The sequence below is a fragment of the Schistocerca americana genome, chromosome 6 (assembly GCF_021461395.2).
Source record: "Schistocerca americana isolate TAMUIC-IGC-003095 chromosome 6, iqSchAmer2.1, whole genome shotgun sequence".
Lineage (NCBI taxonomy): Eukaryota > Metazoa > Arthropoda > Insecta > Orthoptera > Acrididae > Schistocerca > Schistocerca americana.
The window spans coordinates 521,577,453-521,591,108 of record NC_060124.1 but is presented as its reverse complement, the minus strand read 5'-3'; the positions used below and the strand labels follow the sequence as shown (position 1 = coordinate 521,591,108).

At 44.2% G+C, this 13,656-nt stretch overlaps 1 long non-coding RNA gene and 1 pseudogene across 1 annotated transcript in view; both read left to right on the top strand.

Moving 5' to 3' along the window:
• The window catches only part of LOC124619873, a 1,840,881-nt gene that overhangs the window by 1,747,007 nt on the left and 80,218 nt on the right, over window positions 1–13,656 (top strand). The gene's annotated exons all lie outside the window — the stretch shown is intronic.
• On the top strand, window positions 13,460–13,577 carry LOC124620449 (annotated as a pseudogene).

Below are 13,656 nucleotides of genomic sequence, written 5' to 3'. Positions count from 1 at the left end.
GCTGGTGCATAAGTTCCTAGTGTTTTTGTGTTCGTGTTGCTATGAGTTTATTTATTGGTTATCATTATTTATTCGAAGTTCACTCTTACTACTTGAGTGTAATCTGTTGTGTTTATGAAACCTATGGTAAAACGCTTAGAAAGTACGCACCAATCCAATAAATACGTTCGAGGGTGATTGAAACTAGTCATACTGTAAAAACTGTTCAGCTGTAAAGAAAAAATAAGCAATTTATAAGATTTTTTAAAATAATAATCCTTTATTGAACAAGACTTTTCAGAAAGAATGTTCCAAACGTTTTATATTCGATTATTTGTCGGAAGTAAGTCTCCCAGTTCGGCCTTGGAACAGATATTCTTATTGTATTGTTTGAAAGTAATAGACAGTCACCACCAACATTTCGGCCATATGTTTTCAGTTAGTTTTCATGAACAATCTATTTTGAATGTGTTGACTTGTCGGAGACCATTCAAGTGATTGTTAATAGAATTGATTACGGGCGGGAAGTGCTGGTTCTGCGTGGGCAGCCAAATAAAAAAACGGAAGGATAAAATCGCATCGAATAATTCTGTAAATTAAACAATTTTCAGGATGAGCTTTCAAATGTGTCCGAAAATGAAATTTTGTAATCACTGTGAATCATCAGTTTTCAGTTACGATGGTGAAAAATGCGGAGACCATTCAAAAAACTGTTGGTTGCTAGGTGAGGTACGTATTAGGATTCATTAGGAGAAGCAGGTAAAGATATCGTTAAGAGGAAACGTTAAGGAAAAGACTGGATTGAAAGACATAATTATGAGAGTAATTAAAATAAAATACAGGTGAATGTGAAATGTAGGCAAAGGTATTAATAGTAGTTGGGTCTAGATAATTTCTTGTTCGATTCCAAGTGGAAAAGATAGTGTGAAGAGCGACTGGGTAGAGAGCTAGTACACGACTTCAGAAAACGTGCAGAAACAACATACAGTACATGCGTGTAGCTGAAGAAAGTAACTGTTTATGCGAAGACGGCTTTTATTTTATTTGACGTCACAGTATAGAACGTTTTTATACCAAAAGATGATCAGATGATAGAAACTGGTGGTAAATGGGTAATTACTTCTCCGATATATCTGTAATTACTCTTGTTTTTCAACTTACCACGAGTTCTCTAAATTATTAGTTAAAAAAAATTACTTTGTACTTCTTTGGTAAGCGGTCCACAATTTTTCTGCCGAATTTGTTATTTAATGTCCTGAATTTTCTTGTACATTGGCGCCGCAAGTGCGGAAAACAATTTTGTCTAGGTGTCTAAGTCCTGATAAACATATCATTATATAATCATCAATTAATGTGTTATGTGCCGGCCGAAGTGGCCGTGCGGTTAAAGGCGCTGCAGTCTGGAACCGCAAGACCGCTACGGTCGCAGGTTCGAATCCTGCCTCGGGCATGGATGTTTGTGATGTCCTTAGGTTAGTTAGGTTCAACTAGTTCTAAGTTCTAGGGGACTAATGACCTCAGCAGTTGAGTCCCATAGTGCTCAGAGCCATTTGAACCATTTGTTATGTACTTAATATATGAATCATCAATTAATGTGTTATGTACTTAATATATGAACCACTTAAACAAAATTTTAATTTTCGGCTTTCCGTGTGAAAAACGAAAATAATAATAGAAATATCAAAAATAATAACTCACTGTCGATTCTGCTTCGTCATACGAACATAGAAAGTAGCGGTGAATCATCACCCATTGTACATATTTACTAAACTTTGGTGTACATTTTGGTTTCTGGAACTTTGACGATTGCACCGGCGGTGGAAAGTTCTTCCCCAGTGTGTACACAACAAAATAACAAGGATTTGTTAGCTACCGAATCATTACCTATTTCTCTAACTTTAGTGCTTTGGCGCAGGAGTCAATTAACACGACGATCAGCTATGTCAGCCTTAGGTCTAACAAATACATCTGAGTATAAGAATCTAAACCTTCCTGTTCGTCTACACTAAGTGAATTCCAAAACTGCTACTTTTATATGCGTAGTACAAATATTTATCTCTATCATGACCATTTGGGGTACTACTCCATGTTTGAAATTTGGATGCCCAAGGAAAGCGTTCTTTAGACCTCTTTGAAAGCTTTTAGACTTTTTTGTATTGTATACTAACAAATTTCACCCCATCTCACAGACTTTAGAAATTTCTCTTTAGTTTCTCATTCGTATACCTACGGACCTTATCGCTGAGTCATTTCATAAATACATTTTCCATGGGATATTTACGTAAGTGCAATCGTATTGGAAATCTACCAACCTTCTCAACCCTTGCTTTCCTGGCATCGCAGCTATTGTACATATGATGAATACATTTCTTTCAGTTTATGTCGAAATTTTACTGGTAATAGTGCAGTGCTTGTGTTGTTCAGATGTACTATGCGAACTTCGGTCGGACAAGCATGCATATCCGAAGGAACATTTCATCTTAAATGTGAACAAGACAGGCACCGCAATATAGTATTTATCCCCCGAAAACAGGCAATCTAATTTCAATTAAAATGTCTTCCCTGTAGGGGAAGACACACAATGGATGTACGTTGGTTGGTTGGTTTGGGGGAAGAGACCAAACAGCGAGGTCATCGGTCTCATCGGATTAGGTAAGGATGGAGAAGGAAGTCGGCCGTGCCCTTTCAAAGGAACCATCCCGGCATTTGCCTGGAGTGATTTAGGGAAATCACTATGGATGTACGAGTGGAGGTTGTAGACACATGGTTGACGACATGTGGAAGTAGGGTCTGGCTGCGAATCATGCTCGGATAGCCTAATGGTTAGGCAACAGCTGGCAAATAGCGGGAAAACCGGGTTCGAATCCCGGTACGGCAGAAATGTTCATTGCCGTCATCACACACTACTGAAGCTTGTGTATATTCGTAACTGCGACTACATTTCATGAAAGTTTATCCCTGTGGAAAGTTTGCGCGAAAAATTTGTCATAAACAAGTACTAGTCTATAATTGGCTGGTACGAGTACTGCTTCGGAATAACTTTTCGAAGAAGCGACGTCGAGAGGCCATTTGACATATTCCGACGGTCAATGCTAATCTCCAGTTATGCCGGTTAATAAGGTTCACTGAAAGGTACAATCACACTCGATGATATAAACTATGGTAAAAGTCTGATACTAGATACTAACAAATAAGTTGCTTTTTACGCTAAAATTGTATATGAAGATCTGGTCAGAACTGCGTATAACATATTTAGATTAAGTCTTTCAGAGAACATCTGTTAGCCTCAGGGGAGGCCGAGCGGTTCTAGGCGCTACATTCTGGAACCGCGCGACCGCTACGGTCGCAGGTTCGAATCCTGCCTCGGGCATGGATGTGTGTGATGTCCTTAGGTTAGTTAGGTTTAAGTAGTTCTAAGTTCTAGGGGACTGATGACCTCAGATGTTAAGTCCTATAGCGCTCAGAACCATTTGAACCATTTTTTTGTACCTTGCCCTTAATCACTTAGTGGTTCATGCAAGATGGAGCAAGACCACATACTGCAAACACTGTGTTGGAGTTTTTACACGAGCATTTCGACACGCGGATCATTTCACTCAGGTTTCCAGGTCCCTTCAATGACGAACAAAATTGGCCCCCCAGTAGTACAGACTTCAATCCTTGTGATTTTTTTCTTTGGGGGTACCTAAAGGAAAAACTTTCCAGAAACGTTCACCTCATTTAATGGAGCTCAGAAGACTTATTCTTCAAGCTTGCAGTGAAATTACGGAAGACATGTGCCATAGGGTAATCACTAACTACAGTATTCGTTTGAAGGAAGATAGGAAACGAAATGGTGGACATATTCAGCATGGGCTGAGTTAGAACAAATCTCCATGGACGGCTCTTCATTGTAGTATATGTTCCTTTCAGATTGTATTGACAATAAAATTTATATTCAAAACCAAAATGGTAACACATTTCGTGCGCCACCCTGTATTTAAACTGTAGAGTTATGTTACTAAAGTTCGTAAGGTCATGATGATAGTACCGAGGAGCCTACCTCAGAGGGATAGTTCCCCTTGTTCTTGTAGACCACTGTGTGTTCCGTGACGACGAACCCGCCTGCTCCCTTCACCTGCTGCTATCCCCGCGAGGGACGGCATCGCACGCTGGCCACGTTCGCCAGGCGACCGACAGTCCTGCGCGAAACCGGTCGTGCGGCTGCGATTTGGGACCGTCGGGAAGAATGCTAAACAGCCGAGGACACCTGTATACTCAGGCAGCAGTGCCAGAAGGGTCTGCGTTTATTCTCGATCTTTACGTTACGGCGCAAACATGGGTGCCTCACGGCGCGAAGAATGCTCTTTCTCGTACGGGGCAGCTACAGTAATCATTCTTTTGTTCAGGTAGACATGGGCAGCTACCGTACTCGTTCTTTTACACTACTGGCCATTAAAATTGCTACACCAAGAAGAAATGCAGATGATAAACGGGTATTCATTGGACAAATATATTATACTTGAACTGACATGTGATTACATCTTCACGCAGTTTCGGTGCATAGATCCTGAGAAATCAGTACTCAGAACAACCACCTCTGGCCGTAATAACGGCCTTGATACGCCTGTGCATTGAGTCAAAAAAGAGCTTGGATGGCGTGTACAGGTACAGCTGCCCATGCAGCTTCAACACGATACCACAGTTTACCAAGAGTAGTGACTGGCGTATTGTGACGAGCCAGTTGCTCGGCCACCATTGACCAGACGTTTTCAGTTGGTGAGAGATCTGGAGAATGTGCTGGCCAGGGCAGCAGTCGAACATTTTCTGTATCCAGAAAGGCCCGTACAGGACGTGCAACATGCGGTCGTGCACTATCCTGCTAAAATAAAGGGTTCCGCAGGAATCGATTGAAGAGTAGAGCCACGAGTCGTAACCCATCTGCAATGCAACGTCAACTGTTCAAAGTGCCGTTAATGCGTACAAGAGGTGACCGAGACGTGTAACCAGTGGCACCCCACACCATCACGCAGGGTGATACGCCAGTATGGAGATGACGAATACACGCTTCCAATGTGCATTCACCGCGATGTCGCCAAACACGGATGCGACCATCATGATGCTGTAAACAGAACCTGGATTCATCCGAAAAAATGTCGTTTTGCCATTCGTGCATACAGGTTCGTCGTTGAGTACTCCATCGCAGGCGCTCCTGTCTGTGATGCAGCGTCAATGGTAACCGCAGCCATGGTCTCCGAGCTGATAGTCCATGCTGCTGCAAACGTTGTTGAACTGTTCCTGCAGATGGTTGATGTCTTGCAGACGTCCCCATCTGTTGACTCAGGGATCGAGACGTGGCTGCACGATCCGTTACAGCCCTGCGGATACGATGTTTGTCATCTCGACTGTTAGTGATACGAGGCCGATGGGATCCAGCACGGCGTTCCGTATTACCCTCCTGAACCCACCGATTCCATATTCTGCTAACAGTCATTGGATCTCGACCAACGCGAGTAGCAATGTGCGATACGATAAACCGCAATCGCGATAGGCTACAATCCGACCTTTATCAAAGTGTGAAACGTGATGGTACGCGTTTCTCCTCCTTACACGAGACATCACAGCAACGTTTCACCAGGCAACGCCGGTCAACTGCTGTTTGTGTATGAGAAATCGGTTGGAAACTTTCTTCATATCCGCACGTTGTAGGTGTCGCCACCGGCGCCAAGCTTGTGTTAATGCTCTGAAACGGCCATCATTTGCATATGACAGCATCTTCTTCCTGCCGATTAAATTTCGCGTCTGTAGCACGTCATCTTCGTGGTGCAGCAATTTTAATGGCCAGTAGTGTATTAATGTAGGCATCAGCATCCAAATTCCTGCGTTTCTCCGAGTGGAGCTTATGTGGTACAAGATGCATTCCAATACCAGCTAAGCTTATCTAAGAAATCTTGGGATACATTTCCAAAATCTGGCCCAAACAAAATGCTGAGTTGAGGGATCGTAGTTAACGTTTCCTTGCAGCACAACAGGTCTATGTCAGATGGCTGACGCCGCGACAGTGTTTGCAGATCTTTTGCAGTACAAGCTAAACGTAGAGGACTGGCTCTGATATTACTCACCGGACTCACTTCATACAATTTGGGTTTTCTTGTTTAATTGTGGTATGTGCACAAATGTTAAAAATTGACTGCGCCACGCTTCTACACGAAATATTCTGATTGGCAGGGTACGAGTTCCCCATGACCGATTTTAGAATTTGATTTCATGCACAGTGTAATTACCGCTATCATACCGAAAAAAATCGAATAACTACCCTGAATCCCCATACCACCTTGTAAGTAGGCTGTTTAGGTTTTTATGTTGGTAACGCCACGTAGCGCTCTGTATGAAAATCACTGAGTGTGCAGTCTGTGGCTGGTTTGCATTGTTGGAATATTCGCTATTGTAGTGTTGGGCATTTGGATGTGAACATCGCATAGCGTTGCGCAGTTGGAAGTGAGCCGCCAGCAGAGGTGGTGTGGGGAGAGAGATGGCAGAGTTTTGAGATCGGACGATCTGGACGTATGTCCGTCAGAAAAAGGAAAGTTGTTAGACTGGATGTCATGAAATATAATAACTTCTGAACACTATTAAGGTAAATACATTGTTTGCTCTCTATCAAAATCTATCATTTGCTAACTATGCCTATCAGTAGTTAGTGCCTTCACTAGTTAGAATCTTTTATTTAGCTGGCAGTATTGGCGTTCGCTGTATTGCAGTAGTTTGAGTAACGAAGATTTTTGTGAGTGATTCGTGAAAGATACAGCCGGCTGGGGTGGCCGTGCGGTTCTAGGTGCTACAGTCTGGAACCGCGGGACCGCTACGGTCGGAGGTTCGAATCCTGCCTCGGGCATGGATGTGTGTGATGTCCTTAGGTTACTTAGGGTGAAGTTGTTCCAAGTTCTAGGGGACTGATGATCTCAGAAGTTAAGTCCCATTGTGCTCAGAGCCATTTTGAAAGGTATAGGCTATTGGTAGTCTGGGCCATTCTTTTATAGGGTTTATTGAAAGTCAGATTGCGTTGCGCAAAAAAAAAAAAATGTTTTATCAGTTTACTGTTGATCAGAACAAGTAAAGAGAGAAATGTCTGAGTACGTTCAGTTTTGCTCAGCTGTTTGAAAATCAAGTAAAGTAGAGGTTTTCCAGCACTGTCATTTACAAATTTTTCCAAGGGGATGTTTCAACCTCCAAAAGAAACAACAACGTAGGACTTGCTAGCTGGCACTTAATCATTGTGATTGACCTTGAGGGTTTTAGTCCTCTATTTGGTTTTGTGCTGCTCACCACTATTTCCCTGCCTGTGCCAACTTCTTCATCACAGAGTAGCGTTTACACCCTATATCCCAACTGTTCTATGCATGTAACCTAATCGCTGTCATCGACTACACCTTCTCCGCTCTGCAGCTCCCTCTAGTGCCATGGAAGTTATTCCACTGTGTTACAACAGAGGTCCAACCTCGCTGCCACTTTTTCCAGTCAGCGTTTTCCGCATATTTCTTCCCGAACCGATTCTGCGTAGGATCTTCCAGTTCCAAGGTTTACGGAAAGCGTATGACTCGCTGCTCCACTACAGACTCTTAATGAAGGTCCGAACATGCAGTTGAGATTCCAGGATCGTGAGTGGGCCGAAGACTTCTTAAGTAATAGAAACCAGTCCGTTGCATTAATCAGAAACAAGGTTGTCGCCAGCAGTATCCCAGAGAGTTGCGACAGGACCACTCTTATTCTCTACATACAAATTTGAACTGTAGGACAGGTGAAATAGCAGTTCGCAACTGTTTTCTGGTGACGGTGTAGTAAACGGGAGGATGTCGTCGTTACATGGCTGTAGCAGAATGCAAGATGACTTACATAATTTCTAATTTCTGTGACTGGTGGAAGCTCACTCCAAATGTAGAAAAATATTAATTCAGACGAGTAGGCAAAATACGCTACTGGCCATTAAAATTGCTACACCACGAAGATAACGTGCTACAGACGCGAAATTTAACCGACAGGAAGAAGACGCTGTGATATGCAAATGATTAGCTTTTCAGAGCATTCACACAAGGTTGGCGCCGGTGGCGATACCTACAACGTGCTGACATGAGGGAAGTTTCCAGCCGAATTCTCATACACAAACAGCAGTTGATCAGTGTTGCCTGGTAAAACGATGTTGTGATGCCTCGTGTAAGGAGGAGAAATGCGACTTTGATAAAGGTCGGATTGTAGCCTATCGCGATTGCGGTTTATCGTATCGCGACATTGCTGCTCCCGTTGGTCGAGATCCAATGACTGTTAGCAGAATATGGAATCGGTGGGTTCAGCAGGGTAATACGGAACGCCGTGCTGGATCCCAACGGCCTCGTATCACTAGCAGTCGAGATGACAGCCATCTTATCCGTATGGCTGTAACGGATCGTGCAGCCACGTCTCGATCCCTGAGTCAACAGATGGGGACGTTTGCAAGACAACAACCATCTGCACGAACAGTTCGACGACGTTTGCAGCAGCGCGGACTATCAGCTCGGAGACCATGACTGCATTGTCACCTATGACGCTGCATCACAGACAGCAGCGCTTGCGATGGTGTACTCAACGATGAACCTGGGTGCAAGAATGGCAAAAGTCATTTTTTCGGATGAATCCAGGATCTGTTTACAGTATCATGATGGTCGCATCCGTGTTAGGCGACATCGCGGTGAACGCACATTGGAAGCGTGTATTCGTCATCGCCATACTAGCCTATCATCCGGAGTGATGGTATGGGGTGCCATCTTGGTCAGCTCTTGTTCGCATTGACGACACTTTGAACAGTGGACGTTACATTTCAGATGTGTTACAACCAGTGGCTCTACCCTTCATTCGATCCCTGCGGAACCCTACATTTCAGCAGGATAACACACGACTGCATGTTGCAGGTCCTGTACGGTCCTTTGTGGATACAGAAAATGTCCGACTGCTGCCCTGGCCAGCACATTCTCCAGATCTTTCACCAATCGAAAACGTCTGTTCAATGACGACCGAGCAACTCGCTCGTCACTACTCTTGATGAACTGTGGTATCGTGTTGAAGCTGCATGGGCGGCTGTACCTGTACACGCCATCCAAGCTCTTTTTGACTCAATGCTCTGGCGTATCGATGCCGTTATTACGGCCAGAGGTGGTTGTTCTGGGTACTGATTTATCAGGATGTATTTACCCAAATTGCGTGAAAATGTAATCACATGTCACTTCTAGTATAATATATTTGTCCAATGAATACTCGTTTATCATCTTCGTTTCTTCTTGGTGTAGCAATTTTAATGGCCAGTAGTGTGATTCTATAACGTTCGAATACAACGATTCTAGTGTGCTGCTTGACACTTTCACGTCGATTAAATATCTAGGCGTATGGTTATAAAGTGATTTCGAATCAAAGGGGCGCATAAGGACGGCAGTAGGGAAGACGAATGATCGACTTCGGTTAATTGGGAGGATTCTTGGAAAGTGAAACTGATTGTAAAGGAGACGGAATGTAGAACACTAGTAAGTCCCTTTATTGATTACTGCTCGAGTGAGTGGCATCCGCACCAGGTCGGATTAAACAAATTCATCGAAGCAGTTCAAAGGCCGGCTGCCAAAAATTTTATCTATAGGTGCGGTCAGCACGCAAGTATGACAGAGATGCTTCAGGAATTCAAATGAGATTCTCTGAGGAGAAGACGGAGAACCGGCATTTGAGGCTGACTGCAGAACGATTCCACTGGCACCGACGTACATTTCGCGTGAGGACCACGGAGGTAAGAGAAGTGGTGGTTGTTGGGGTGTTTAAGGGGGACTAAACAGCTAAGGTCATCAGTCCCCCAAGGTAAGAGAAATTAGGGCTTGTACGGAGGTATATACATCGTAAATAGTCGTTTCGGCCTCGCTCTAGTTGCGAGAGTAACAGGATAGGAAATGATCAGTAGTCGTATAAGCTGTCATCCGCCGAGCAACATGCAACGGCTTGCGGATTGTCTATGCACACGTAGATTCTTTATGCCTCCAGATAAGTAAGAGAATTCTTCTGTAACAACATATCTAAAATGCTTCGATTCTCCTCTTTTTCCCTTTAGGTTAGAAAATATTTACTCTTGACTCTGGCTAACAAAATGTATGTTCAGTGAAGGGATTTCGTAGTTTGAAGTTGGCCCGTAGAAGAGAACGGCCGATGCAAGTGTTTCTTTATCCCTATACGACAATGATCAGTACGCTCATCTCCCTTCTATACAAAAAAATCTAAATAACAGCACAAGAAAGTTTTGCAGGTTATATGCAAAATAAAAGCAAACGTCGCTTGATTAGTGATAGTTAAACCACTGTTTTTAGGTAACGAATTTACCAAAATAATTCTTTCAATAACAAACAATTCTCGTTTACAAGAACCTTTCTCGAAAATATGCAGTATTCAACGTTGTGCGGTATTTCAACTATTTGAACGAACGATGTAATTTTCCTAATAATGTGATGAAAAATATTTTCCTTCTGATTAGACCAGACCTTCATAAACCAGTTATTCCTAACTAAGCACGCATATACGGTATCCACATCCTTTATCAATAATCTGATTTTGCTAAACTAATACCACATCGAATACTAAAGTGTGTGACATGCCGCCTAGCTGCCCATATAAAATGATAGTCAGGCACAGACACAAAGAACCAATCAATACGTTTTAAAGTTACTGCTGGTTCTAAACTACTTAATTGTCAGAAATAAGTAGCAGAAGAGTCTGATTAACAACTTATTAGCCGGCCAGTGTGGCCGTGCGGTTCTAGGCGCTACAGTCTGGAACCGCGTGACCGCTACGGTCGCAGGTTCTAATCCTGCCTCGGGCATGGATGTGTGTGATGTCCTTAGGTTAGTTAGGTTTAAGTAGTTCTACGTTCTAGGAGACTGATGACCACAGATGTTAAGTCCCATAGTGCTCTGAGCCATTTGAACAACTTATTATGCCTTCTCATACACTGAGTGTTTGTAAATAGCGTATTGAAGTCACCAGAAAATGGTTCAAATGGCTCTGAGCACTATGCGACTTAACATGTGAGGTCATCAGTCCCCTATAACTTAGAACTACTGAAACCTAACTAACCTAAGGACATCAAATACATCCATGCCCGAGGCAGGATTCTAACCTGCGACCGTAGCGGTCGCGCGGTTCCAGACTGAAGAGACTAGAACCGCTCGGCCACACCGGCCGGCAAGTCACCAGTGTAAACACAGCCAACAAAGACAATATTATAACGTGAACATGACTATGTAGTAAAAATGAAACAGGTCATTCCAGTATCACATATCAGCAAGGTTGCAATGTGGCATAACTGAAATACACTGAAGAGCCAAAGAAACTGGTACACCTGCCTAATATCGTGTAGGGCTCCCGTCAGAACGCAGAAGTGCCGCAACACGACGTGGCCATGGACTCGACTGAAGTAGTGGTGCAGGGAATTGACACCATGAATCCTGCTGGACCATCCATAAATCTGTAAGAGTATGAAGGAGTGGAGATCTCTTCTGAACAGCACGTTGCAAGGCATTCCAGATGTCCTCAATAATGTTCATGTCTGGGGAGTTTGCTGGTCAGCGAATCTGTTTAAACTCAGAAGAGTGTTCCTGGAGCCACTCTGCAACAATTATGGACGTGTGGGGTAGCGCACTGTCTTGCTGGAATTTCCCAAGTCCATCGGTATGCACAATGGACATGAAAGGATGCAGGTGATCAGACAGGATACTTACGTATGTGTCACCTGTCACATAACTCCAACTGCACACGCCCATCACCATTATAGAGCCTCCGCCGTCTTTAACAGTCCCCTCTGACATGCATGGCCCATGGATTCATGAGGTTATCTCCATACCCGTACACGTCCATCCGGCCGATACAATTTGAAACTGGACTCATCCGCCAGGTAACATGTCTAATGTCGGTGTTGACGGGCCCAGGTGAGGAATAAAGCTTTGTGTGGTGCAGTCATCAAAGTCTAAACGATTGGGCCTTTGGCTCCGAAAACCCATGCCGATGATGTTTCGTTGAATGGTTAGCACGGTAAAACTTCTTGATGGCCCAGCGTTAAAATCTGCAGCAATTTGCGGAAGGGCTGCACTTCTGTCACGTTGAACGATTCTCTTTAGTCGTCGTTGGTCCCGTTCATACAGGATCTTTCTCCGGCCGCAGCGATGAGGGAGATTTGATGTTTTTACCTAATTCCCGATATTCACGGTACACTCGTGAAATGGTCGTACCGGAAACTCCCCACTTCATCTGTACCGCTTATATTCTGCGTCCCATCGCTCGCACACCGACTACAACACCTTGTTCAAATTGACTTAAATCTTAATAACCTACCATTTTAGTAGCAGTAACCGACCTAACAACTGCACCAAACACCTGTTGTCTTGTATAGGCGTCGCCGACGGCAGCGCCGTATTCTGCCTGGTAACATATCTCTGTATTTGAATAAGCATGCCTAAACCTGTTTCTTCAGTGTACTTATCATTATGAGGCTGACAACAGACAATATTCGAATACAAATGTTATTAGAACGGCGACTGGGAGTAGGGTGCCCTGCGTAATATCTATGTCTATCTTAATTAACCTGCTGACTGTTTTTATTGGATTATGAATGATTCTATTCATGTGAATGAACAGAGCATGAGAAAGACCTGCAGGTAACGGTACACCCAAGCAGGTCAGTGACCAGTGGAGGGCACTGCAGCCTGTTTGGCTTAAGATTCGTGGAAGTGAGGTCGGCCCAGAATCAAAACTGTTCAGCAAGCATTGTCTTTTCACATGACTGCTTGGAGTCCAGCCAAGGGCAGTACAGCGCATTGTGGGGAGTCGGTGGTGCCTTTACATGTTTTCTGACGTCTTATGATCTGCTGTTTATAGAAAGCGCAGGTCATAAGAAACAAACACTAGCCTCTTAGCTGTCCTCTCTCATTTTCTCGAGCCAGCTGCGAGGCTATGGACACTGACGGAAGAACGTGTGGTAGGCCTAAAGATGTGCTGTTTGATAGAAGGTGAAAGTTTCACGTTGTCTTTGGGGGCTGGAAATGACACGCTCTTTATGGCGGGCTTCTCATTTGGAGGGAATCCTCGTGACTAGGCCTCCGTGGTTCGCAATTGTACAATTTGCTCCTGGTGTCTGTTGGCAGCAAAAAATAGGCAGGATTTAAGTCAGCGCCACAAGAGAAGCATTTGGCGGCAGGACGCGGCAGTGTCCGGATGCGAGGGTCTGACGACTGACTTGGCATAGCGACGTAGGAGAGACTACCACATCTTAGAGTCTCGTAAAGGTGCGGACAACCACGTCTTCACGAAGGGTCCGGCACGGCTGCAGTGCACAGATCAGCGCAGTCCAGTCATACTTACGGTGAGAATAATTCGCAGCACTGACAGAGTATAAAGTTTAATTTCACACTTTTGGGACAAAGAAAAATCGCCTGTCTCATCTCCTTTTGGCAACGGCCTTGCCGCAGCGGATACACCGGTTCCCGTCAGATCACCGAAGTTAAGCGTTGTCGGGCGTGGCAGGCACTTGGATGGGTGACCCTCCAGGGCGCCATGCTCTGTTGCCATTTTTCTGGGTGCACTCAGCCTCGTAATGCCAACTGAGCATCTACTCGAGCGAATAGTAGCGGCTCCAGTCGAAGAAAA